Raw genomic sequence first — 25,699 nt, forward strand, 5'->3', positions numbered from 1 at the left:
ACTATCCTGGCCTGAAGAGGTTGATTAGCTCACCAGATCTTCAACGCAAGGGCCGGCACCACCTAGGCTGTCCTATCCTAAAAAGGTAAGTTAGCTTGCTATATTTTCAACGTGAGGGTCGGCACCTCCACGTAGGTCATCCCATCTTGAAGAGATCGATTAGCTCGCTGGATCTTTGGTGTAAGGGTTGGTTCCTCTACTTGGGCCTTTCAGGCTTGAAAGGGTCAGTTAACTCGCTAGATCTTTGGTGTGAGGGTCGGCGAAATGGAGGTGTAGCTCCGCAGGATTATCCATGGGTTTAGCTTTCTAGCCATATATCGCCCAATCCGTAGCAAGTCATTAGGGAGATTTGCCCGATGTGTGGAACTTGTGATTGGTGGTCTTTGGGAGAGATATCCGATCAAAAAGTTTCAGTGTGTTCGCTATTGAGGGTTCAAAGGTCAGTAGTCTTTAAAGGACACATCTGATCATTCATTGATTGCTTGAGAGCGATTTATCAACTTAAAATACTTTGATAATTTTTGGAGAAAAAAGATGTTTCATTCATTAAAATCAGGTTTACATAACAGGATATCTTACTAATGATACACTTGAAGGTTGGCTAAGTCCCATGTCCGAAGTACTAGTATCTTGTTGAGGTGCTCCAAATGATAGGCTCCTGGGCGGACTATCTTTGTCACTTGTATGGCCCTTCCCTATTCAGTGCAAGCTTGGCTTGCTTTATGGGTTGTGATACTTCAGTCTTTCTAGGCATTGAATCTTCGGTTGAAAGAACTTGACTTTCGCTCAAGAATTGTAGTACCAAGCTACTCGTCGTTGATAGGCCACCATCCGAATCTGAGCTCGCTCTCTCATTTCTTCCAATAGGTCGAGATTGGCTTGAAGGTTCTTAGGGTTCCATTGCTCGTTGATTGAGTCTACTCAGTGAGACAGTAGGTCAATCTCCAATTGGATGACTTCTTATGTGCTGAATGTGAGGCTGAAGGAAGTCTCTCTTGTTGGGATTCAATGTGTGGTCCGGTATGCCCAAAGGAAGTCTTTCTCAGTCCAGCCTTGTCATTAAGCCTTGTAGAATGGCTCTATTAGTCACTTCAGTTCTCCATTGGCCTAAGAATGTCTGACCAAAGTTAGTCGATGGTCAATCTAAAGTTCGATACAGAACTCCTTGAAGCAGGCATTGTTAAACTACCTGCTGTTATTGGTGATGATCATCCGAGGATGCCCAAATTAGCAAATGAAAACCTTCCAAATAAAATCTATAGCATCATTCTCAGTGATCCAAGCCAATGGCTCAGCCTCAATCTACTTGGTGAAGTAGTTGATGGCCACTATAAGGAACTTCTTTTGCCTAATTGTCGGTGGAAAAGATCTGAGGATGTCCATCTCTCATTGGGCGAAAGGCTAGGTGACACTGATCGACGTGAATGGTGCCCCCGACTGCTGCTGGATGTTCACATGTCGCTAGCATCAGTCATACCTCTTCATGAAGTCAGTCGCATCCTTCTAAATGGTTGGCCAGTACTAGGCTTATCATAGGATCTTATATGCTAAGGTCCTACTCCTAGATGATTGCCGCAAATCCCCTCGTGAACTTTTTGAAGTGCGTAGTCAGCATCGGAATGTCGAAAGCTCCTAAGAAGAGGCAGGATAAACAACCTCTCATACAATATCCCATACAGGAAGACGTAGAAAGGTACTTGGGATTTGAGTCTCCGGGCAAGGTTCGCCGTACCGATACCGAACCCCGTACCGGTGCCGCACTAGCATAAGCGTATCGAATGTCGGTACGGTACAGTACGCGGTACGTCAGGCGTACCGACACTGGCGTACCGGTACCGGTATCCATCGGTACGGGTACGGTACGCCCGGTACCGACCTGTATCGATCGGTACAGCATACCATGTCTCCGGGCCTCTCTCCAATCATCTAGAAGCTTCCTATCTTGAAGATAGTCGACAAGGGGGTCGATCCAACTCAGCTCCAAATCGCTTTGTATGACGGAGCTCGGTTCCTCCTCTATGCTGTATTTTTCAAGTATTTTAAGGTAGGTTGTCTTCCCTAAGTCAGCACACTCCAAGGTGGCGAGCTTTGAAAGTAGATCATCCTTTGTGTTCTCTGATCTTGGGATCTGCTGCACTTCAAACATGTCAAAGGATGAGAAAATGTCCTTGACTTTCAAGAGGTACTTGACCATCGTGGGACTCCTTGACTCAAAATCTTCTCGGATGTCCCTAACAACCAACTGGGAGTTCTGAAGGCTCTTAAGTCTTGGACTCCAAGCTCTCTCATGAGCTTGAGGCTGGTAATGAGGGCTTCATACTCAACTTCATTATTGGACAACTTGAAACCGAAGTGTAGAGCATATTCTGTCACAACTCCATATGGGCTAGTGAAGATTAGCCTAGCTCTGCTTCTGTTCAAGCTGGAAGACCCATCGACATGCAATATCCAGAAGTCTTTCGGCTCGGACTCTTCTTAGCTTTCTTCTATGCTCGCTTCCTTGGGAATGGTGCATTCCACGAGAAAATCCATCAACGTTTGCACTTTGATGGCTAGTCGAGGATGATATTGGATATTGAATTCCTTGAGCTTGATCGCTCCCTTGGACAGTCTTCCTAATGTGTCCAACCTTTGCAGAACTTGTCGCACGGGCTGGTTGGTCAGCATAGTGATGGAGTGCAGCTGAAAATAAGGCCGAAGTCTCTGAGCCAAGATGACAAGGACATAGGCCATCTTCTTGAAACTCGGGATACCTCATGTTGGCATCACGGAGGACTCAGCTTGTATGGTAGACGGGCTTTTGCACTCCCTCCTCCAGGATAATGACTGAGCTCGCAAGTGAGAAGGACACCACGAGGTAGAGGTAGAGCATGTCTTCTAGGGTCGGCTTTGATGAGAAACGGTGGTGCATTGAGGCACCGCTTGAGTTGGTCGAAGGCAACTCGATACTCCTTAGATAGTTGGAAGTTCTTGACTTGCCTCAATGCTTTGAAGAAAGGCAGGCACCTTTCGGCCAATCTTACCACAAACCTATTCGGTGTCACAATCCGACCTAAACTTTAGACCACCTTCGTCCTCAGGGGCGCCATCTCCATCACAACATAGATCTTTTCCAGATGGGCTTTGATCCCCCATTGTGTGACCAAGAATTCGAGGAACTTCCTGGTAGTGACTTCGAAGGTGCACTTGCTCGAATTGAGCTTCATGCGATGTCTCCTCAAGCTTGTAAATGCCTTGTATAGGTCAGCCACATGCTGCTCGGCCTCCGTGCTCTTCACTAGCATGTCGTCAGCATAGACCACTATATTGCGACCAATCTGGTCCTTGAAGATCTTGTTGACTAGGTGCTGGTATGTAGCTCCCACATTCTTTAGACCGAATGACATGACCCTATAGCAATAAGATCCGTTGTCGGTGATGAAGAAGGTTTTCTTCTCGTCCTTGGGAGTCATCTGAATTTGATTGCAGCTCGAGAATGCATCCATGAAACTCAACATCCGGTTTCTCGATATCGCATTCATGAGCTAGTCGATCCTCGATAATGGAAAGCTATCCTTAGGACAGGCCTTGTTGAGTTCAGTGAAGTCGATACACACTCGCCACTTTCCGTTGCCCTTCTTCACGAGGATGACATTTGCTATCTAGTTGGGGTAGTCGACTTTTAGGATGGAGCCTGCTTTGAGGAGCTTGTCCACTTCTTCATTGATAGCGTGTTGCCTCTCCAGGGCGAAGCTTCTCTTCTTTTATCGAACAGACTTGTACGTCGAGTCCATGCTCAACTTATGAACAAGCACGTCGAAGCTTATACCTAGCATGTCAGAGGCTAACTAGACAAAAACGTCGGCATTTGCTTGGAGAAAGTCTACTAGCCGAGCCTTTGTAGCTCTATTGAGGTTGGCTTCGATCTGTACCATCCTGCTCGATTGTGAAGTCGACGTCGTTCCCAAGCTCAATATGTGGCCCCTCAAAGCTTTAAGGTGGCAATCCACCCCCTCGATCTTGCGATCGAGGTCGGCCTCCCTCCTAGAGACCCTCTTTAATCTGTGGTATGATGACGACCTGACGTTGATCCCTCTCAAGACCATGAACTCAGTGATCAGTGCCTTCTGTCTCGCCCTATGCCCCACAAACATGAGCAATGCCTATGTCAGACCCATCTTGGGCTCCGAGGATGGGTGTAGTGACTCGGCTGCACTGCATCCTTTTGATGCTCGACGTGTAAATTTGGAGCTGCTGCTGCGGCCAGGACTGTTGCTGGTTGGCTGCCTTCTACTGTAGGTTCTAGATGACTGTGATTAGCATCCGAACCTACTGCATAAGTAGACAAAATTGTTTAGCGGTAATCAACGGCTCTGATTGTGGCTCCTACAAAGGATCCCTCCGAGGACTCTACACAGAACTATTAGACTCTAGGGGTGTCTTGTTGGGTAGCTGTAGGCACTACCTGTGATCTCCTTGATTTCATGGCTGCATGTTGCCTGCTGATATATTATACATCCGAATATGGGATCAAGATCCTTCCTTTAGCGCCAATCTATTGCCACTAAAAATTGACCTGACTAAGATTGTAAGTTGACGAGGTCACTAGAGTGCTCGGCTCATTCCTTATCTAAATTAGGAGAGTTGACTAAGGGTCATTTTGTGCCTCCATGATGATGGTTTGGTGGCTGCTGTTCTCAGGTGGTGGTAGCTCCGATGCCGCGCATATCCTAACATTGGATGGCGGAGAACTACTGCTCCAATACTGGATCCAACCTAAAACAACAAAGCCAAGGAAACCTACCTAACAGAGCATGTTCGGTGGAAAACCCTCCGATGCCTGAGTCAGACACACTCTTAGGAAATAAGAACGGGCCTGAGAGCAGTAGAGAGGCAGCATAAGAGAGTCAAATAATTACTTGGAGAGCCTCTAGGAATGTAATATATAGGCGAGGGTTGGAGGCCGTCGCCAAGTAGTTTAGGTGTATGCGCCGACCGCTATGGTAGCAGCCCACGTATCTCATCTATGAATCACACTTGCGCATTTTGGCCGCGTGGATTGTTCACATACTGCGTTTATTTGGAAATAATTCACAATCATGGTCGAACTATAGCCAGCTAGGGAAAATTTTTGAAATATGAAGGATTCTCCATACATTTTTTAGGTTGGCCACGTGGCGAGCTTTGAGTGGTCAGCTTGCAGCTATGTTGTGAGCCCTCATTGGTTGGTTTGCTAAATTGGACTATCATCAATTCCAATCTATATCAATATATATTGATATAGATAAACATTCGAGCTTCAGGCAAGGTCTCGATTGGTGTGGAGGCTGATTTAAGTCTTCAAACTAAAGCTTTGTGAATCTTATGCTCAAACTTTCGACCTATGATCAACAAACTTAAGGCTAGTTCAAGTTCATTTCCAGCTGAAATCTAGATATCATCTAAATGTGATTTCCCTCTCTTTATAATTTGTATTTCCACCAACTTAGCCGACAGCGTACTTTTCTGCCATCTTGCATTGCCAGCCTTGTTAGTTTTAGGTAAAGTAGCATCGCCATGTTGCTGGTAAACTTGTCAGCTACAACTATAAAGACAGTAGTTTCTGTTCTGCCGTGCGTTACGAATTTAATGTGAACCTCCATGCTGATTTTATGATGAAAAAGAACAGATATTTTTCATTTAATAAAAATAACTGTTTTCTAGAGGAGTGAAATCTAAAATATTAATATTTTTCTCAGAGTTAAAAATCCCTCGTATAAACAGCTCCAATGCAGAGATTTCGATTGACAACATCAAAGGGGCCCCAGACGTCAGCGCAGCAATTCCTTGTTTTTCTGCATCAACATCAAGTGACAACCAATCTTTGCCAAACGCAGCTTCAACCCCTGACCAACCAAATCCTGAGATTTTATCAAATTCTATCGTTGATGAGAAAAAGCATTTTCCCATTCAATTTCAAGAGGAAGATGACCTTACAGGAACCCAAAGAGCAGACAATAACTCTTCATTACTGTTGGATACTAGCCACTGCAAAATACCATACACACAGAGTAATGAATCCATAGTTGAGGAAACAGAACAGAAAAGTGCGACCATTTCTAAGGAGACATTGACATCCGGATTTGTCAATCAACAATTGGAAGGAATGCAAGAAAATCCGATATGTGCATATTGTGGGAATGACCAACCCAAAACTGAAGAAAAGATAGATTTTACTTATGCTGAGCTCCATGCTGCTACAGATGGATTTTCCAAGGAAAATTTTCTGTCTGAAGGAGGATTTGGGTCTGTTTACAGAGGCAGGCTCAAAAACAGGCAGTGGATTGCTGTCAAGCAACTTAAACATGCAAGTTTGCAGGGAGAGAAGGAATTTAGGTCAGAGGTTCGTGTGCTCAGCAAGGCTAGACATGAAAATGTGGTCATGCTACTTGGTTCATGTTCAGAAGGAACTCATCGGCTGCTTGTTTATGAATATGTCTGCAATCATTCACTGGATGTACATCTGTCAAGTAAGAATCATCTTATTATTGTTTGTCTTCCACTTCTTCCCGGACTGCTAGTACTTTTTAGTTAACAATAATGCAATCTTTTCAAGAGTGACAATATCTTTACCTGGGTAAAATCTGATTCTATTAATAGTTTTTTTCTTCCACCTTTTCCATCCTCATGAATTCTGACTATGGGGAACACGACTACAATACTGTCATTAGACTGTGTCCAATTACATTGCACATAAGATATCATTAGCTCGAATTAGAATTCGACACTAAAGTTTTTCTGCTGACTTCTCTGGTATCACGATCTTGATTAGTTTTAAGTCAACTTTGTTTGGTTGAAATCATAGCTCGAGCATTTTAGCCATCTAAGACTCCAAGTTTCCATTTTAGTGAAAAGTTATAATGGTTGAAGCTTGAAATAGTAGTAAATGTTCATATTTAAAACATTAAAACTTTCATGCACTTAAAACCATCAAGTTCCTTGCTGAGATGCTTAGAAACATTACAGAAACTGAACCCTAGAAACCATGCTATACTTCAGATGTAGGTTTACATCTATTATACGCAAAAACCAAACACCCCATGCAATGAATTGTTGGTGGATCTAGAAATCTGTACTCTGTAGAGTATCATACCAACATTAAACCTCATCAGCTTGGGAACATCATGACATGACTTAATCCAAGGGTGGTAGAATACCAGAACCTACATAGTTAAACAGTCAATCATATAGTTATGCAGGCAACAAGACAATGATTGGACATTCTACCTAACACATATATGAATTTTTTCACATGGCCGAAGCAATTAGGCAGCCTTAGGGGCTTTACACCCTTGATACAATCCAGTAGGGTTAGGTTGTTTATGTACCTATTTAACTGGTTTAAGCAGTCAAATGCACAAATTACTCGAAGATAATGTTTAACGACTGATCTTGCTGAAATTACTGTCCTACAAACATGACTTTCGACATTTAAATTTCAGATTAAAGAAAATGTAAGAATTGACATTCAACAGTCAAGTCATATTTAAAGGATTTAAGCTCTAGGACTAGATACCATATAAACTGCAAAGGTTTGTGAATAACTATAGAAGTGATATATTGCTTTAAAAAAATATATATACTAGAGCCGATATGTAGAGAAAAAAAGCTGTTCTTGAATGTACAAATATAACTAATGAAAATTAAGAACAAGATAGACTAGAGCATATTTTAGAATAATACAATATAAGTCAAAGTTAACAACTAGATGGATTTTCCCATTATTTCAGACCATGACATCATATCATTTAGAGTAAAATAAAGAGTGCATCTGATTTTCAGTGAACTCTTGTCTTATATATCTAACTAGGATAACCTTCTCTAGACTAATTGACAGTCAGTGAATTTTGAATGACTACCTTATATATAGGATATCCTGTAGATAGGTGGGATATCAATTTGAACCCTTTGATTCACTTAATGGGAAGAGGTTGATTGCTAAATTTCTGGATTCTTAAAATATCAGCAATCACCACTGAATGAACTCTGGCATCCTGTATATGGATGTGGTTGAAAACTCAACCTCAATTGTTATGAAAATTTCCTCCAACATACAACCCTAGCATATCTAGTACCATCCATATATCAGATTGGTACAATACACAGACAATGATACTGCCCGTAAGAGATCTTTGGATTTAATTGATACACTTAAAATTTATTTCAGACAAGAATAAATATCAAAATTTGAAAGAACTACAGATGTAAGTTTCTTAATCTGCTGCACAAGTGTTTGCTGTGGTTGTTTTATGAAATTATGTAGCTGCATTAAGGAATATTAAGTGGTCCTTTCAACAGCCACATAACAAGGCAACACCTGCAGTTGGAATTTCTTCAACACTACGGCCCTTCGAGATACATGAACTGCTGCCAATGGGTTTATGAAGCACAAATAGAAAGAACAACAAACTAGTTAACCAACTGAGCATTTGACATCAGGGACTTCCTACATTATGTGGCCTTCACCAACTTGCGAATCATGAAGCAATAACAAGACAAACTTTACTACAAATCAAGATGTTTCTTTATTTAGGAAGAAACAGAAGGCATCAAAGAATTACAGAGTTCATCTCCATGACATTACAAAGATCATTGCAAGCAAAGACATATACTTAATAAGATACTAGAACGTGTGCCACTACAGGCCCTTCAATGGCATTGGATATTTGAATCAGCCAAGTAGTATATCTTCAATTATTTCATCTTATCACATCATTTACCTACATGCAAATTTATCAGCAAACTTTGTCTATTAACAATGTCCTGAAAACGATAGATGATTTGGAAAGAGGGAAAAGGATTGTCATTGGCTAAGTACCAAATGATAAATGCTCGTGAAAATTTTTCAGGATGTCATAAACAGCTGTCCCAGCATTCTGTATGACTTGTCAATTATGAAGAGGTAGAGGATACCAAAAGTACAGTTTTAAAGGCTCTTTGTACTTGAAAAACTTTCTTTTGTCAATTTTGACTAGGCAAATTGCTTCTTGTACTGTTTTTATTCTCTCTGTATGACCTTTCCTCTTTGTAGACTAGAAAAGCTGTATGTCTCTAGGCCACACCTAACTCTATTTTTTACTTAATACATGATGGACTGAAACTAAAAGTTAGCACTTCTTGTTCATCCACCAACCGGACGATTGAGATCCAATTTCCTAACAATTTATTGAATGATGGCAGAGCACAGTCCAAATGTCTTGAGCTGGAAACACAGGATGAATATAGCACTTGGAGCTGCAAAAGGCTTAAATTATCTGCATCAAAACAACATAATTCATAGAGACATGAGGCCCAACAACATCCTTATAAACCATGAATATAAACCTCTGGTACTGGATTGCTATTGTTAAACATGAATATTTTCGTGTTAATTTGAAGTTTGAAATGATAAACTTAAAGACTGAATCCCATTTTCCTGTCGGACATACAAGTTAGGAGATTTTGGGCTGGCAAGAACACAACAGGATGAATCTGATCGCTTATCCGAAAATAAGGTAGTGGGAACATTTGGATACCTGGCACCAGAATATGCAGAAAGAGGGAGGGTCTCAACAAAGACTGACGTTTATTCCTTCGGAGTAGTTCTACTAGAGCTACTCACCGGACGGACTCATTTGGACAAGACTCTTCAAGAGAAAAGTCTCGTAGGATGGGTAAGTTTAAGCAGTAGCACTCTTTCCTTGATCATCTAACTGTTTCTTCCTTCAGCACAGTTTTCTTTTATTCTTTTACAGGCCAGACCACTTTTAAAGGAAAGAAAGTATCCAGAACTGATTGATGAGAGAATTATCGAATGTCATGATGTTCACCAACTTTTTTGGATGGTCAGTGTGGCTGAGAGGTGTCTCAGTAAGGATCCTGATAACAGGCCATCCATGGAAAAGGTAAAGTAATAAAATTCATATCAACAGATGCAGAATTTTCTTTTGATTACCACATAGTTTTAATCAAATGATCAAACAGCAGAATCACAAAAGTATATCTGCTCCAGTAGAATATTATTATCAAAAATTGAAGTGAAACCAGCAGTAGAAAAGATAGTATTTGCTGGAGCGAAGTTTGTATATAATCCACTGGAGAAAGGTTTGAAAATCTCATATAGATCACCATGAATTTAATCATGAAACCTTCCTTAGTGAATCAACTCTCATTAGGTCAACATGCATGCTAATATATGACCGTCTCACACTGCAGTTCAATAATCACGTTCCTTCAAATTCGAACCAGTTCTTTAACATATTCCTACAAATAGGCACACATCATGCTACAGGATATATCGGATCAACTGCTTCACAATGTTAACTGCTCCAGCTAGAGGGAGCAGTCACTTTGCCCCCACCTAAAGCCTCAACAAAAATCACCTTGCTTATATAAGCTTAACTATAGAAATAATACTATTTTGGTTAAGCTGCACAGTTTTCATGTCACATTTTCGACACTGATCATTCCATTTTCTAGTGACATCTAGATCTTATGAGTGGTACTGTTTCTACTTGCATCCTCAAATGTTAAGATCATGATTTAACAAAATTCCCTGACAAAAATGTGTGCCCTTTATCTTGTTACTAATTGCACCCCAGCTAAGCCTTACGAACCTCAAAGTGCTGAACTACCAACTACAAACATCATCTTCTTTAATAGAAGTTTTATTTTTGACTAGTTATGAACCAATTTTAAAAAAGAGAGAAATTCTGAGTTCCAGGAGCCATGCAAAACTCCAAGAGACCTGAACTCAAACCATTAACAATGTTTAGCAACACAAATGTTTGATAATTCTTTTCCAAGTATTATATTACATTCATAATTTTCAAAAATGCAAACATGTAATCTAATTGTTTTCTCAAACTATAAGATTCCTGAGGACATCTCGTAATCTTGCTGTTAATAAGGAAATAACTTGTACCACGTGTTTGATAACTCTTTATTTAATTCGTCTCACAAAGATGAGTTGTTATATTATTCATGTTGTATCGTTTTGAGATCCTGTTATTATTGAGTTTGACCATAAGCATTACATAACAATACTGAATCAAGCAGCATGAAGTAATTACTAAATTAGGACACAGCGACTACTGAAATCATATCATGAAACAATGTAGCAGCAAAAAAATAAGCTATTTCTTCCTTGACAAGAAAATAGAAGCACCTTCTAGGGAAGTTATATAGGGGACTCAGACCTTTCTTCAGTAAATGCCAAAGGTTGCTGTGAGGGCCTTCTCACATGCACAATTGAACCCTCAACAACCACCAAGCTACCTATTCATTTAGGTTATTTGTTTGCTCGACATGTTCACATAACTCCTAGCACATTGTGTAAAGGAATGAAATTAGAAAGTACACATCCTAACATCAAAAATCATAATGAGAAAAAAGGCTCATCTTCTTCCCACCCTATATTTGATTCCTTTATTGATTATATTGCCATCAACAAATTTCTGCCTTCCAAAATATTAAATATCGGTGTGAGTCGTAGAACAGCAACCACTAGGACTCCTTTCTAATTAATAAATACACATAGCACAAGGATTTTGCAGACGCACCATGATCCAGCACTATATTGTCATATTGCGTATAAGAATTAAATACCAAGGGTGCTTCCAATAAAAGGCTCTATAAAGACAAAGAAAACACGATTGTTTATCATTCAAATACTCTGAAACATAATTAAATCATAGTCAGCATAACTTTACTCCAACATGTCTCATGGTGCAAACAAGTTATCAACTCTTATGTTACAGCTTGGTATAGAATATGAAGCAGATAAGAGTCATTGATTCAAAAAGGCAAACATCTGAGTTCATAAACAATTCAGGGGACAACATTAGGAAAATAATTCAGGAGGGGATTGAAATTCAATTTGGGTTGACAAAATCTATTGAAGAAAGTTTCCTCAGAAGAATTCCAATTTAGACAAATTTCACTATTCAAGAGTTCAAAATTCTCAACTGAATGAACAATGTCATCGCTTTGGATCCATGACAGGTTGAGCATGCATTAAAGTGCATAGTAGATGGAGAAACAGTGAACGGAATTGAAGATTTTTCTCCAGCGCGCTCTTCAGCTAGTAGCTTGTCAAAATCAAATGAATTGATAGGCGAGCAAGAAACAGAGACACAGGAAAGCACAAGTACAGATCTGCTAACAATGAGCAGCTCTCAAACAAAAGGAACTTTTTCAGTAGTATCCTTGGAAGAGGCTTCCAGATCACAAAGCATATCAAAAAGTTTTGAAGATTCATTATCAGGTAGAAGGATTACTTTCAAAAACAAGACAGGAAAATCTCCAACCCCACAAGTCTTGTATGACGAGATGCTCATTTAACTCTATGCATGCAAAATTTCATATTAGGCCTGTATAAATAGAGATATTGCTTACTCATGTGAGTGGAGCTAATTCTTCTTTGTCAACAAATAAAGAAAATTAAGATGTAAAATTTCTCTCAACATCTGCATATGCTCTTTGAAAACAATGTATTATAAAAGGTTTCAGGACTTGCAAATCTTCATCGATGAAAGAAACAAATATTCCAAATTTTTTGTCCTCCCCTTCCATCTCAAGCATAAGACTGTGTGGGCAATTCTAAATTGTTTTCGGTGTTGAAGCCTGTAAAAGTTAGATCATTATCCTTAACTCTATGTTATTGGATTTCTTTACTTGCTTGAGGTCAATGTGGTGCCTTTACATGTTTCAAAAGCTATATGGTATTTGTGAAACCGAACTGGGCCCGGTCCACTTGACCGGCCCAGCCACCAGTTCCGGCCTCACGTGCGTTGCACGTGAGGGCACACAGTGAGGAGGTGGAGGGGATCCATCCCGAAGAAGCCGGGATCCCCTGTTTTAGGGCATTCTCCTCCTCCCCTTTGAGACCATTCGAGGTAGAGCCGCCACACCTGAGTTCTTCCTCCTCAGGCTGCCGGCAGAGAGAGAGAGAGAGAGCGAAAGAGAGAGGGAGATAGAGGGCTTTGGGTCTTCTTCGGTACGAGGGGTCTTCTTCTTCCTTACCGCCGGAGAGGAAGAAAGCCGCCGGACTTTCGTCGGGGCTGAGGTAAGGCCTTCTCCTCCTCTCTTGGTGATTAGCCATGATGTGTTGAGGTTTTGGAGCCGGCCAATCGCCGGAAACTTGGGTCCAAAAATCGGTCGGCCGAGTGCTCCGCCACTGGCCTTGTTCACCGCCGGGAGTGGCCGGGCTTGCTCCGCCACCTCCTGCCGCTGTCAGAGCCGGCCACCACGGCCGCCCTTGGGCCCGACCGAGAGGGAAGAAGAAGGGGGCAGGGGGGTCACGGATCCCCTGTTTCGCCGAAGGGGAAGGAAGAAAGAAGTCGGGGGAAGTTTCTGGAGAAGAAGAGAAGAAAAGAAAAAGAAAAGGAAAGGAAAGAAAAGAAAAAAAAAAGAAAAGAAGGAAAAAGAAAAAAAAAAAGAGAAAAGAAAGAAAAAGAAAAGAAAAAAAAAAAGAAAAGAAGAAGGAAAAAGAAAAAAAATGAATAAAGAGAGTGGGTGGTTTACGGGTATGAACCCGAACTCAGGGTGCTAGGCACTTCTGTAGGATCAGCCATGGGAGAATATTAAAATTTAAGTTTTTGTATACATATATTGTGATGGTTTTAAAAGAAGAATATGATTTTTGGATATTAGGTTCTGCGACGGATTTACGGAATTAATTGGATTTATTGAGGATCGCGTTCGCAAGTAAGTGATGTAACCTCTTTCCTAGATTTATCGGCAAAGTAAATATCTGTTTTACGAATCGAATTATTTATGATTTCGAATTTGATGCATGGATTATATGTGTATTTTAGAATATTATATGATTATGATTGAACGTATTTGCTTCTGATTTGAATTGTGTTTAATTGCTCCGACATTGTATCTTTTGGCTTGGAACACTAAACATAATGTAAGAAAAGATTATGACTCGAAATAGATTCAGACTTGCAGTCGGGCTATGTTGAGGATCCTGCCAATGGGGACTAATACATTGGTACCGCAAGAAGAATAGTCGGTGATATGACCCTACCACAGGGAACATGTGGTCATAGTTCCTGGCTGTTGAGTTGAATCTGATAAATTGAAAGAAATTAAGATATGAACGACATTTGGTTTTGACATTGTATGTTTCTTTTATATATAACTGAAATATGAAATAGAGAACAAGCTGAACTGTCGACCTGGCTATGTTGAGGACCCCGCCAATGGGGGCAGATACGTTGGCAATTGACTGTCCTGAAGGACTCACCGCAAGAAGATTAGTCGGTGTTGATGACCCTGCCACAGGAAACATGTGGTCATAGTCCAGGATCGACATGATAAATTGAATATGTAAAAGAATCTTTTGAATTTAAGAAATATTTGACTTATACTTTGGAACTGCATATTTATTTATTTTCCACATATTATTGCTTGATTTATCTAGCTAGAGTGTTCATTACTTACTGGGCTGTCTAGCTCATTATACCCTCTCTTGTTGTTTTACAGATTTCGAGAACTAGTCTATTGGGGATTCAAATTGGGAGAGCGACTAGAAGGATTGTGGCACAAGTTATCTTAGATTAGGGTTATTTAAGTTGATTTGTTATTATGGACATTTATTATGATTGGTGGACTTTTATTATTTTAAGAACTAGGTTTCTGCATGTTGGTAAATGATTATTCTGCTGCATATTTAGACTTGTGAGACATTATGACTTGAGTTAGTCAATGGAATAAGATTCCAATTTATTCTCTTAAATTATTTTGGAAATTCATAATTGAGGTGTTTGGTTTAGATGCCTTGCATGCTTGTGGGGAGAGTTTCCTACGGGTGTGCGGCGGTTGGCGCGACCCCCGGCCCGCGATCTCGGGACGGGGGCGTGACAACTTAAGTGGTATCAGAGCGTAGGTTGATAAAATCTAAGACAAAGAATCTGACATAAGATGAGTGTAGGTGGATAAACACTAAGGGCATTGGACGTGAATCCATGTCAATTGCATTGTAAGCTACTTTCAAGATTTTCTATTAAGCCTTGTGATAGATTATGTATGAGAAGGTTACTAGGAAATTATGATTGAATTTACTTATGAGGTTTGATACATTATGGAAGGTTGGGCAATCTATGAATCAAGTTATAATTAGTTAGATGTGGATCTAAATTAAGTGCAAAAGGATTGGCCATAGAATATTATCGTGCATTATGATTATTTATTATTTAAGTGAACTTGTAAACTCAAAAGTTGATATGGAGGTATACTATGATTTTGCTTAATTTTGAAGATAATTTTTTTTGAGGCAAATTAAGATCCATTTATATAAAGTTGTTTAAGATTTGGGCTATGAAACCTTTTTACAGTGCTTGATTAAATATTCTTCGAGGATTGAAAACTGTATGTGGATCATGTATGAAACTCCTGTGTAGATGGAGAATATATTTGGGATAAAATTCTAGAATTTATTCTTTGGCTTTACCGAGAATTTGAAATTTTAGATCTTTTCAAATTACAATATAGATTGGGATTTTGATTGGAAGTAATTTAGTAAATTATGAGAATACTGGTTGTTTAAATTATTTTAAGATGATCAACGATATTAACTCTATGATTGGAAAATATTTTCTGATGGGTTTCCTTGTTAAGGAGAATTTCGTTGTCAAAGAAAAGAATAGTGTTTTTGATTTTGACTGGATATTATCATGTTATTAATAGGTTCTTCTATCTGTTGTAAAAAGAGAGAGAGAGAGAGAGAGAGAGAGAGAGAGAGAGAAATCTGGCATCCCAAGTCTAGGATTAATGGTTTCTACATTAGCTGATCTTGGATTTGGAATGTTTTAGCATAGATCTCTTTTCTCTTAAATTTGTAGCTTATGCTTTTGACAGAATTAAGAAATAATTATCAATCTTGAAGAAATAATTTTATTGGAGATTGTAAAGTATTCATCTCTGTGGATTATTATTAATTTAAATTATCGTCTTTGGATCCAAATAATAGATCTTGTTCCTGTCTATCAGAGACTATGTGATGTATATAAAACTTCAATTCAAAGTTTGGATTTAAGCCGATCTAGGGTCTTTTGTCAATATTGTTGCGGTTGCTGATAAAAATCTAGATTTGCATAAAGAATTTGTATTTTAGAGGCTTACATGGTTATGATGAAGGATCTTTGATAAATGCTAAAGATCTCGATGAAGAAAACGTTAGGAGGGATGGTTGAGTTGGTTTTACTCATTTGTATTGATTTAACGCCTTCTAATTTGGACGAGCATTGAGAGAATTCTTCTGGTTGATTTTACGTGGAGTTTGACTTAGAATCCTCTAGTTGAACTGATAAGAGAATTAAGATTCAATTAATTTTGACCCGAGGGTGAATCTAGACGGATGGCTGGAGGTAAAGTCGGGGACGAGAATCAAAGATTTCTTTTTAGGCTTTACGTGGAAATTGAAATTTTGGATCTCTTTAGTTCATAATACAAAATAGTATTTTGATCAAAAAATTATTAGTGAATCCAAAGAATTTTGGTAGTTTGAATCAGAGTGCGCAACGAAAGCGTAGTGGTCTGAACTATTTTTCTAAGTTGGTCAGAAGTATTATTCCTTTAATTCGGCAAGTTTTAATAACAAAAGACTTGATTTGATTTTGAATTTTTGGATGTCGCTGCACTATCTTAGGTTCTCTAATTTTATGTCATGCTAAGGAAATGATTAACATCTTGAGACTAGAATTAATAGATCATCGATTTTGATTTTGGATCTGGAATATTTTGGTGTAGACCTATTTCCTCCTAAATCTAAAGCTTGTACTTCTTCAATTAATATCAACCCTCTATTTGAAAGAACTTGAGGTTGTCAAGTGACTTTGATGAATATTCCACTAGGGGTGGATTAGAGTTATTTATGACCTAATCTAGTGATAGATCGATTAATCAAGAGTAGTTGATATTTTGACAAAGAAACTTGATGTTCTTATTCAAAATTAAGACGTTGATTTTTTATTTATGAGAGAGAGAAGTTTGATTTACATCATCTATAAAAGAATAAGATGAAATTATATTGATAAGTAGAACTATTGGAAGACTGAGGTTAGTCTTCTAGTAGAGAAGAATGTTGTTGGTTCTATGAATAATCTGAAGGTAGCTACGTAATTTTCATCAGTGGGGTTTTCTATTGTTGACAATTCCTGGGAGAATCTTGGGCATCTTAAATTTAGTATTAACGGATTGATGGTTACTTGGTTGGACTTAGATCTGGAAAGTTTTAACATGGATCTCCTATTCCTAATTCTAACATTGTTAATCTGGCTATTTGAAAGGGCTTGAGGTTTTATAAGACAAAGGTTGATCATTATATCATGGAAAAAAAAAATGAGGAGCATTTGATACTAAAGCTTTCTCCTACTTACATTTAACCCATTAAATTTCTATGTAGAATTAATAAAGAGCAATTAATTTCTTCGGAAAAAGAATTATGGCATTTTAATCCAAGGATGGAAGGTTAGTCTTAATTCTGAAAGAGATCAAAAAAAAAAAAAAAATCTTGCTATGAATCATATATGGAAAGGATTAAGTTTTGAGATGCCATGATTTTGCCAAAATCTTGTGAGCTTGCATTTCGAGATGGGGATTGTTTAGGAGCTCGGGAATGATATGATGTTTCCATATTTTCATAATTTGAAACTTTAAGTGAGTTAATTTCGAGGACGAAATTATTTTAAGGGGGGAAGAATGTGAAACCCAAGCTTTGAACCGAACTGGGCCCGGTCCACTTGACCGGCCCAGCCACCAGTTCCGGCCTCACGTGCGTTGCACATGAGGGCACACAGTGAGGAGGTGGAGGGGATCCATCTCGAAGAAGCCGGGATCCCCTGTTTTAGGGCATTCTCCTCCTCCCCTTTGAGACCATTCGAGGTAGAGCCGCCACACCTGAGTTCTTCCTCCTCAGGCTGCCGGCAGAGAGAGAGAGAGAGCGAAAGAGAGAGGGAGATAGAGGGCTTTGGGTCTTCTTCGGTACGAGGGGTCTTCTTCTTCCTTACCGCCGGAGAGGAAGAAAGCCGCCGGACTTTCGTCGGGGCTGAGGTAAGGCCTTCTCCTCCTCTCTTGGTGATTAGCCATGATGTGCTGAGGTTTTGGAGCCGGCCAATCGCCGGAAACTTGGGTCCAAAAATCGGTCGGCCGAGTGCTCCGCCACTGGCCTTGTTCACCGCCGGGAGTGGCCGGGCTTGCTCCGCCACCTCCTGCCGCTGTCAGAGCCGGCCACCACGGCCGCCCTTGGGCCCGACCGAGAGGGAAGAAGAAGGGGGCAGGGGGGTCACGGATCCCCTGTTTCGCCGAAGGGGAAGGAAGAAAGAAGTCGGGGGAAGTTTCTGGAGAAGAAGAGAAGAAAAGAAAAAGAAAAGGAAAGGAAAGAAAAAGAAAAAAAAAAGAAAAGAAGGAAAAAGAAAAAAAAAGAGAAAAGAAAGAAAAAAAAAGAAAAAAAAAAGAAAAGAAGAAGGAAAAAGAAAAAAAATGAATAAAGAGAGTGGGTGGTTTACGGGTATGAACTCGAACTCAGGGTGCTAGGCACTTCTGTAGGATCAGCCATGGGAGAATATTAAAATTTAAGTTTTTGTATACATATATTGTGATGGATTTTAAAAGAAGAATATGATTTTTGGATATTAGGTTCTGCGACGGATTTACGGAATTAATTGGATTTATTGAGGATCGCGTTCGCAAGTAAGTGATGTAACCTCTTTCCTAGATTTATCGGCAAAGTAAATATCTGTTTTACGAATCGAATTATTTATGATTTCGAATTTGATGCATGGATTATATGTGTATTTTAGAATATTGTATGATTATGATTGAACGTATTTGCTTCTGATTTGAATTGTGTTTAATTGCTCCGACATTGTATCTTTTGGCTTGGAACACTAAACATAATGTAAGAAAAGATTATGACTTGAAATAGATTCAGACTTGCAGTCGGGCTATGTTGAGGACCCTGCCAATGGGGGCTAATACATTGGTACCGCAAGAAGAATAGTCGGTGATATGACCCTACCACAGGGAACATGTGGTCATAGTTCCTGGCTGTTGAGTTGAATCTAATAAATTGAAAGAAATTAAGATATGAACGACATTTGGTTTTGACATTGTATGTTTCTTTTATATATAACTGAAATATGAAATAGAGAACAAGCTGAACTGTCGACCTGGCTATGTTGAGGACCCCGCCAATGGGGGCAGATACGTTGGCAATTGACTGTCCTGAAGGACTCACCGCAAGAAGATTAGTCGGTGTTGATGACCCTGCCATAGGAAACATGTGGTCATAGTCCAGGATCGACATGATAAATTGAATATGTAAAAGAATCTTTTGAATTTAAGAAATATTTGACTTATACTTTGGAACTGCATATTTATTTATTTTCCACATATTATTGCTTGATTTATCTAGCTAGAGTGTTCATTACTTACTGGGCTGTCTAGCTCATTATACCCTCTCTTGTTGTTTTACAGATTTCGAGAACTAGTCTATTGGGGATTCAAATTGGGAGAGCGACTAGAAGGATTGTGGCACAAGTTATCTTAGATTAGGGTTATTTAAGTTGATTTGTTATTATGGACATTTATTATGATTGGTGGACTTTTATTATTTTAAGAACTAGGTTTCTGCATGTTGGTAAATGATTATTCCGCTGCATATTTAGACTTGTGAGACATTATGACTTGAGTTAGTCAATGGAATAAGATTCCAATTTATTCTCTTAAATTATTTTGGAAATTCATAATTGAGGTGTTTGGTTTAGATGCCTTGCATGCTTGTGGGGAGAGTTTCCTACGGGTGTGCGGCGGTTGGCGCGACCCCCGGCCCGCGATCTCGGGACGGGGGCGTGACAACTTAAGTGGTATCAGAGCGTAGGTTGATAAAATCTAAGACAAAGAATCTGACATAAGATGCGTGTAGGTGGATAAACACTAAGGGCATTGGACGTGAATCCATGTCAATTGCATTGTAAGCTACTTTCAAGATTTTCTATTAAGCCTTGTGATATATTATGTATGAGAAGGTTACTAGGAAATTATGATTGAATTTACTTATGAGGTTTGATACATTATGGAAGGTTGGGCAATCTATGAATCAAGTTATAATTAGTTAGATGTGGATCTAAATTAAGTGCAAAAGGATTGGCCATAGAATATTATCATGCATTATGATTATTTATTATTTAAGTGAACTTGTAAACTCAAAAGTTGATATGGAGGTATACTATGATTTTGCTTAATTTTGAAGATAATTTTTTTTGAGGCAAATTAAGATCCATTTATATAAAGTTGTTTAAGATTTGGGCTATGAAACCTTTTTACAGTGCTTGATTAAATATTCTTCGAGGATTGAAAACTGTATGTGGATCATGTATGAAACTCCTGTGTAGATGGAGAATATATTTGGGATAAAATTCTAGAATTTATTCTTTGGCTTTACCGAGAATTTGAAATTTTAGATCTTTTCAAATTACAATATAGATTGGGATTTTGATTGGAAGTAATTTAGTAAATTATGAGAATACTGGTTGTTTAAATTATTTTAAGATGATCAACGATATTAACTCTATGATTGGAAAATATTTTCTGATGGGTTTCCTTGTTAAGGAGAATTTCGTTGTCAAAGAAAAGAATAGTGTTTTTGATTTTGACTGGATATTATCATGTTATTAATAGGTTCTTCTATCTGTTGTAAAAAGAGAGAGAGAGAGAGAGAGAAATCTGGCATCCCAAGTCTAGGATTAATGGTTTCTGCATTAGCTGATCTTGGATTTGGAATGTTTTAGCATAGATCTCTTTTCTCTTAAATTTGTAGCTTATGCTTTTGACAGAATTAAGAAATAATTATCAATCTTGAAGAAATAATTTTATTGGAGATTGTAAAGTATTCATCTCTGTGGATTATTATTAATTTAAATTATCGTCTTTGGATCCAAATAATAGATCTTGTTCCTGTCTATCAGAGACTATGTGATGTATATAAAACTTCAATTCAAAGTTTGGATTTAAGCCGATCTAGGGTCTTTTGTCAATATTGTTGCGGTTGCTGATAAAAATCTAGATTTGCATAAAGAATTTGTATTTTAGAGGCTTACATGGTTATGATGAAGGATCTTTGATAAATGCTAAAGATCTCGATGAAGAAAACGTTAGGAGGGATGGTTGAGTTGGTTTTACTCATTTGTATTGATTTAACGCCTTCTAATTTGGACGAGCATTGAGAGAATTCTTCTGGTTGATTTTACGTGGAGTTTGACTTAGAATCCTCTAGTTGAACTGATAAGAGAATTAAGATTCAATTAATTTTGACGCGAGGGTGAATCTAGACGGATGGCTGGAGGTAAAGTAGGGGACGAGAATCAAAGATTTCTTTTTAGGCTTTACGTGGAAATTGAAATTTTGGATCTCTTTAGTTCATAATACAAAATAGTATTTTGATCAAAAAATTATTAGTGAATCCAAAGAATTTTGGTAGTTTGAATCAGAGTGCGCAACGAAAGCGTAGTGGTCTGAACTATTTTTCTAAGTTGGTCAGAAGTATTATTCCTTTAATTCGGCAAGTTTTAATAACAAAAGACTTGATTTGATTTTGAATTTTTGGATGTCGCTGCACTATCTTAGGTTCTCTAATTTTATGTCATGCTAAGGAAATGATTAACATCTTGAGACTAGAATTAATAGATCATCGATTTTGATTTTGGATCTGGAATATTTTGGTGTAGACCTATTTCCTCCTAAATCTGAAGCTTGTACTTCTTCAATTAATATCAACCCTCTATTTGAAAGAACTTGAGGTTGTCAAGTGACTTTGATGAATATTCCACTAGGGGTGGATTAGAGTTATTTATGACCTAATCTAGTGATAGATCGATTAATCAAGAGTAGTTGATATTTTGACAAAGAAACTTGATGTTCTTATTCAAAATTAAGACGTTGATTTTTTATTTATGAGAGAGAGAAGTTTGATTTACATCATCTATAAAAGAACCAAATCTGGAGGTATTGGACCTTATTCTTATGATAAGATGAAATTATATTGATAAGTAGAACTATTGGAAGACTGAGGTTAGTCTTCTAGTAGAGAAGAATGTTGTTGGTTCTATGAATAATCTGAAGGTAGCTATGTAATTTTCATCAGTGGGGTTTTCTATTGTTGACAATTCCTGGGAGAATCTTGGGCATCTTAAATTTAGTATTAACGGATTGATGGTTACTTGGTTGGACTTAGATCTGGAAAGTTTTAACATGGATCTCCTATTCCTAATTCTAACATTGTTAATCTGGCTATTTGAAAGGGCTTGAGGTTTTATAAGACAAAGGTTGATCATTATATCATGGAAAAAAAAAATGAGGAGCATTTGATACTAAAGCTTTCTCCTACTTACATTTAACCCATTAAATTTCTATGTAGAATTAATAAAGAGCAATTAATTTCTTCGGAAAAAGAATTATGGCATTTTAATCCAAGGATGGAAGGTTAGTCTTAATTCTGAAAGAGATCAAAAAAAAAAAAAAATCTTGCTATGAATCATATATGGAAAGGATTAAGTTTTGAGATGCCATGATTTTGCCAAAATCTTGTGAGCTTGCATTTCGAGATGGGGATTGTTTAGGAGCTCGGGAATGATATGATGTTTCCATATTTTCATAATTTGAAACTTTAAGTGAGTTAATTTCGAGGACGAAATTATTTTAAGGGGGGAAGAATGTGAAACCCAAGCTTTGAACCGAACTGGGCCCGGTCCACTTGACCGGCCCAGCCACCAGTTCCGGCCTCACGTGCGTTGCACGTGATGGCACACAGTGAGGAGGTGGAGGGGATCCATCCCGAAGAAGCCGGGATCCCCTGTTTTAGGGCATTCTCCTCCTCCCCTTTGAGACCATTCGAGGTAGAGCCGCCACACCTGAGTTCTTCCTCCTCAGGCTGCCGGCAGAGAGAGAGAGAGAGAGAGCGAAAGAGAGAGGGAGATAGAGGGCTTTGGGTCTTCTTCGGTACGAGGGGTCTTCTTCTTCCTTACCGCCGGAGAGGAAGAAAGCCGCCGGACTTTCGTCGGGGCTGAGGTAAGGCCTTCTCCTCCTCTCTTGGTGATTAGCCATGATGTGTTGAGGTTTTGGAGCCGGCCAATCGCCGGAAACTTCGGTCCAAAAATCGGTCGGCCGAGTGCTCCGCCACTGGCCTTGTTCACCGCCGGGAGTGGCCGGGCTTGCTCCGCCACCTCCTGCCGCTGTCAGAGCCGGCCACCACGGCCGCCCTTGGGCCCGACCGAGAGGGAAGAAGAAGGGGGCAGGGGGGTCACGGATCCCCTGTTTCGCCGAAGGGGAAGGAAGAAAGAAGTCGGGGGAAGTTTCTGGAGAAGAAGAGAAGAAAAGAAAAAGAAAAGGAAAGGAAAGAAAAGAAAAAAAAAAGAAAAGAAGGAAAAAGAAAAAAAAAGAGAAAAGAAAGAAAAAAAAAGAAAAAAAAAAGAAAAGAAGGAAAAAGAAAAAAAAATGAATAAAGAGAGTGGGTGGTTTACGGGTATGAACCCGAACTCAGGGTGCTAGGCACTTCTGTAGGATCAGCCATGGGAGAATATTAAAATTTAAGTTTTTGTATACATATATTGTGATGGATTTTAAAAGAAGAATATGATTTTTGGATATTAGGTTCTGCGACGGATTTACGGAATTAATTGGATTTATTGAGGATCGCGTTCGCAAGTAAGTGATGTAACCTCTTTCCTAGATTTATCGGCAAAGTAAATATCTGTTTTACGAATCGAATTATTTATGATTTCGAATTTGATGCATGGATTATATGTGTATTTTAGAATATTATATGATTATGATTGAACGTATTTGCTTCTGATTTGAATTGTGTTTAATTGCTCCGACATTGTATCTTTTGGCTTGGAACACTAAACATAATGTAAGAAAAGATTATGACTTGAAATAGATTCAGACTTGCAGTCGGGCTATGTTGAGGACCCTGCCAATGGGGGCTAATACATTGGTACCGCAAGGAGAATAGTCGGTGATATGACCCTACCACAGGGAACATGTGGTCATAGTTCCTGGCTGTTGAGTTGAATCTGATAAATTGAAAGAAATTAAGATATGAACGACATTTGGTTTTGACATTGTATGTTTCTTTTATATATAACTGAAATATGAAATAGAGAACAAGCTGAACTGTCGACCTGGCTATGTTGAGGACCCCGCCAATGGGGGCAGATACGTTGGCAATTGACTGTCCTGAAGGACTCACCGCAAGAAGATTAGTCGGTGTTGATGACCCTGCCATAGGAAACATGTGGTCATAGTCCAGGATCGACATGATAAATTGAATATGTAAAAGAATCTTTTGAATTTAAGAAATATTTGACTTATACTTTGGAACTGCATATTTATTTATTTTCCACATATTATTGCTTGATTTATCTAGCTAGAGTGTTCATTACTTACTGGGCTGTCTAGCTCATTATACCCTCTCTTGTTGTTTTACAGATTTCGAGAACTAGTCTATTGGGGATTCAAATTGGGAGAGCGACTAGAAGGATTGTGGCACAAGTTATCTTAGATTAGGGTTATTTAAGTTGATTTGTTATTATGGACATTTATTATGATTGGTGGACTTTTATTATTTTAAGAACTAGGTTTCTGCATGTTGGTAAATGATTATTCCGCTGCATATTTAGACTTGTGAGACATTATGACTTGAGTTAGTCAATGGAATAAGATTCCAATTTATTCTCTTAAATTATTTTGAAAATTCATAATTGAGGTGTTTGGTTTAGATGCCTTGCATGCTTGTGGGGAGAGTTTCCTACGGGTGTGCGGCGGTTGGCGCGACCCCCGGCCCGCGATCTCGGGACGGGGGCGTGACAGTATTAATACTAGTAATGTTTTTAAAGAAGAATTATGACTTTACAAGAAAAAATTCCAAGGCAGTAAAATTCATTATGAATCTAGTACTTTCTTCTCTTCTGTTACCATAACCCATTTGATTATTCTAGTAGGGTTCTCAGACTTCAATATTCTTTCTGAATTTGGTTCCTAAAGGAATTTTATTCTGGCATATCAACTGGAAGGTAGTCAAATTGCATAGGACACAACCCTTTTTGATTCCAATGATAATAAGTAGTGTGCCACGAATTATAGCAATATTAGATAGTCAGACCATCATCTAAGTAACTTGGGACATGCAAATTCCTAAGAAATGAGAAAGCACATCAGATAAGGAAGAACTTTGATGAAGAATATCTAGAAAATAAAAAAGATGACAAGAATAAGCAAGTATAAAGAGAGTTTGCTTAAAGGATGCATCCTAGATTTACAAGGAGAGGAAAGCTCATAAAGGAGAGAACAAGGGTAGCAGTGGAAAGGCGACCGAGAAAAGACTTTGAAGTACCAGACAAGCTGGGCAAGGTGTTATGATCATGTAGATTCAAAAAGGAGAGATTTAACAAAGGCAGAGTAGCGAGTGACTCCCTCAGAAGGTGACGTAATTAGTAAACAAGCATTGAACTGAAGGATCAAAACAATGATAAGATGATATTATGAACCCTTGAGCTTAGAAATTCACCCGAGGGTACATACTTAGATGCTCAAAGGGAGAGCTAACAGCACCTGCATGGGGAAAATAGTAAGAGATGCTACCATATATGCAAAAAAGCATATAATAATTACAAAAAAAATGTCAAAGGAGAATGTA

At 38.8% G+C, this 25,699-nt stretch overlaps 2 long non-coding RNA genes across 2 annotated transcripts; one reads left to right on the plus strand and one right to left on the minus strand.

Moving 5' to 3' along the window:
* Nucleotides 1–1,997: 1,997 nt before the first annotated feature.
* LOC148714577 (uncharacterized) lies at nucleotides 1,998–12,678 on the minus strand. Its single transcript, XR_016399160.1, has 2 exons — nucleotides 5,956–12,678; nucleotides 1,998–5,864 (listed from the first exon to the last, which is right to left on the minus strand). It is a non-coding gene; the product is annotated as an uncharacterized LOC148714577 (long non-coding RNA).
* Nucleotides 12,679–12,690: 12 nt separating this feature from the next.
* LOC120112765 (uncharacterized) lies at nucleotides 12,691–24,745 on the plus strand. Its single transcript, XR_016399159.1, has 3 exons — nucleotides 12,691–13,063; nucleotides 13,651–13,704; nucleotides 14,491–24,745. It is a non-coding gene; the product is annotated as an uncharacterized LOC120112765 (long non-coding RNA).
* The last annotated feature ends 954 nt before the right edge of the window (nucleotides 24,746–25,699 follow it).

The sequence above is a fragment of the Phoenix dactylifera genome, chromosome 2 (assembly GCF_051530095.1).
Source record: "Phoenix dactylifera cultivar Ajwa chromosome 2, Ajwa_hap1_PhDact_Kaust_v1.1, whole genome shotgun sequence".
NCBI classification, from domain to species: domain Eukaryota; kingdom Viridiplantae; phylum Streptophyta; class Magnoliopsida; order Arecales; family Arecaceae; genus Phoenix; species Phoenix dactylifera.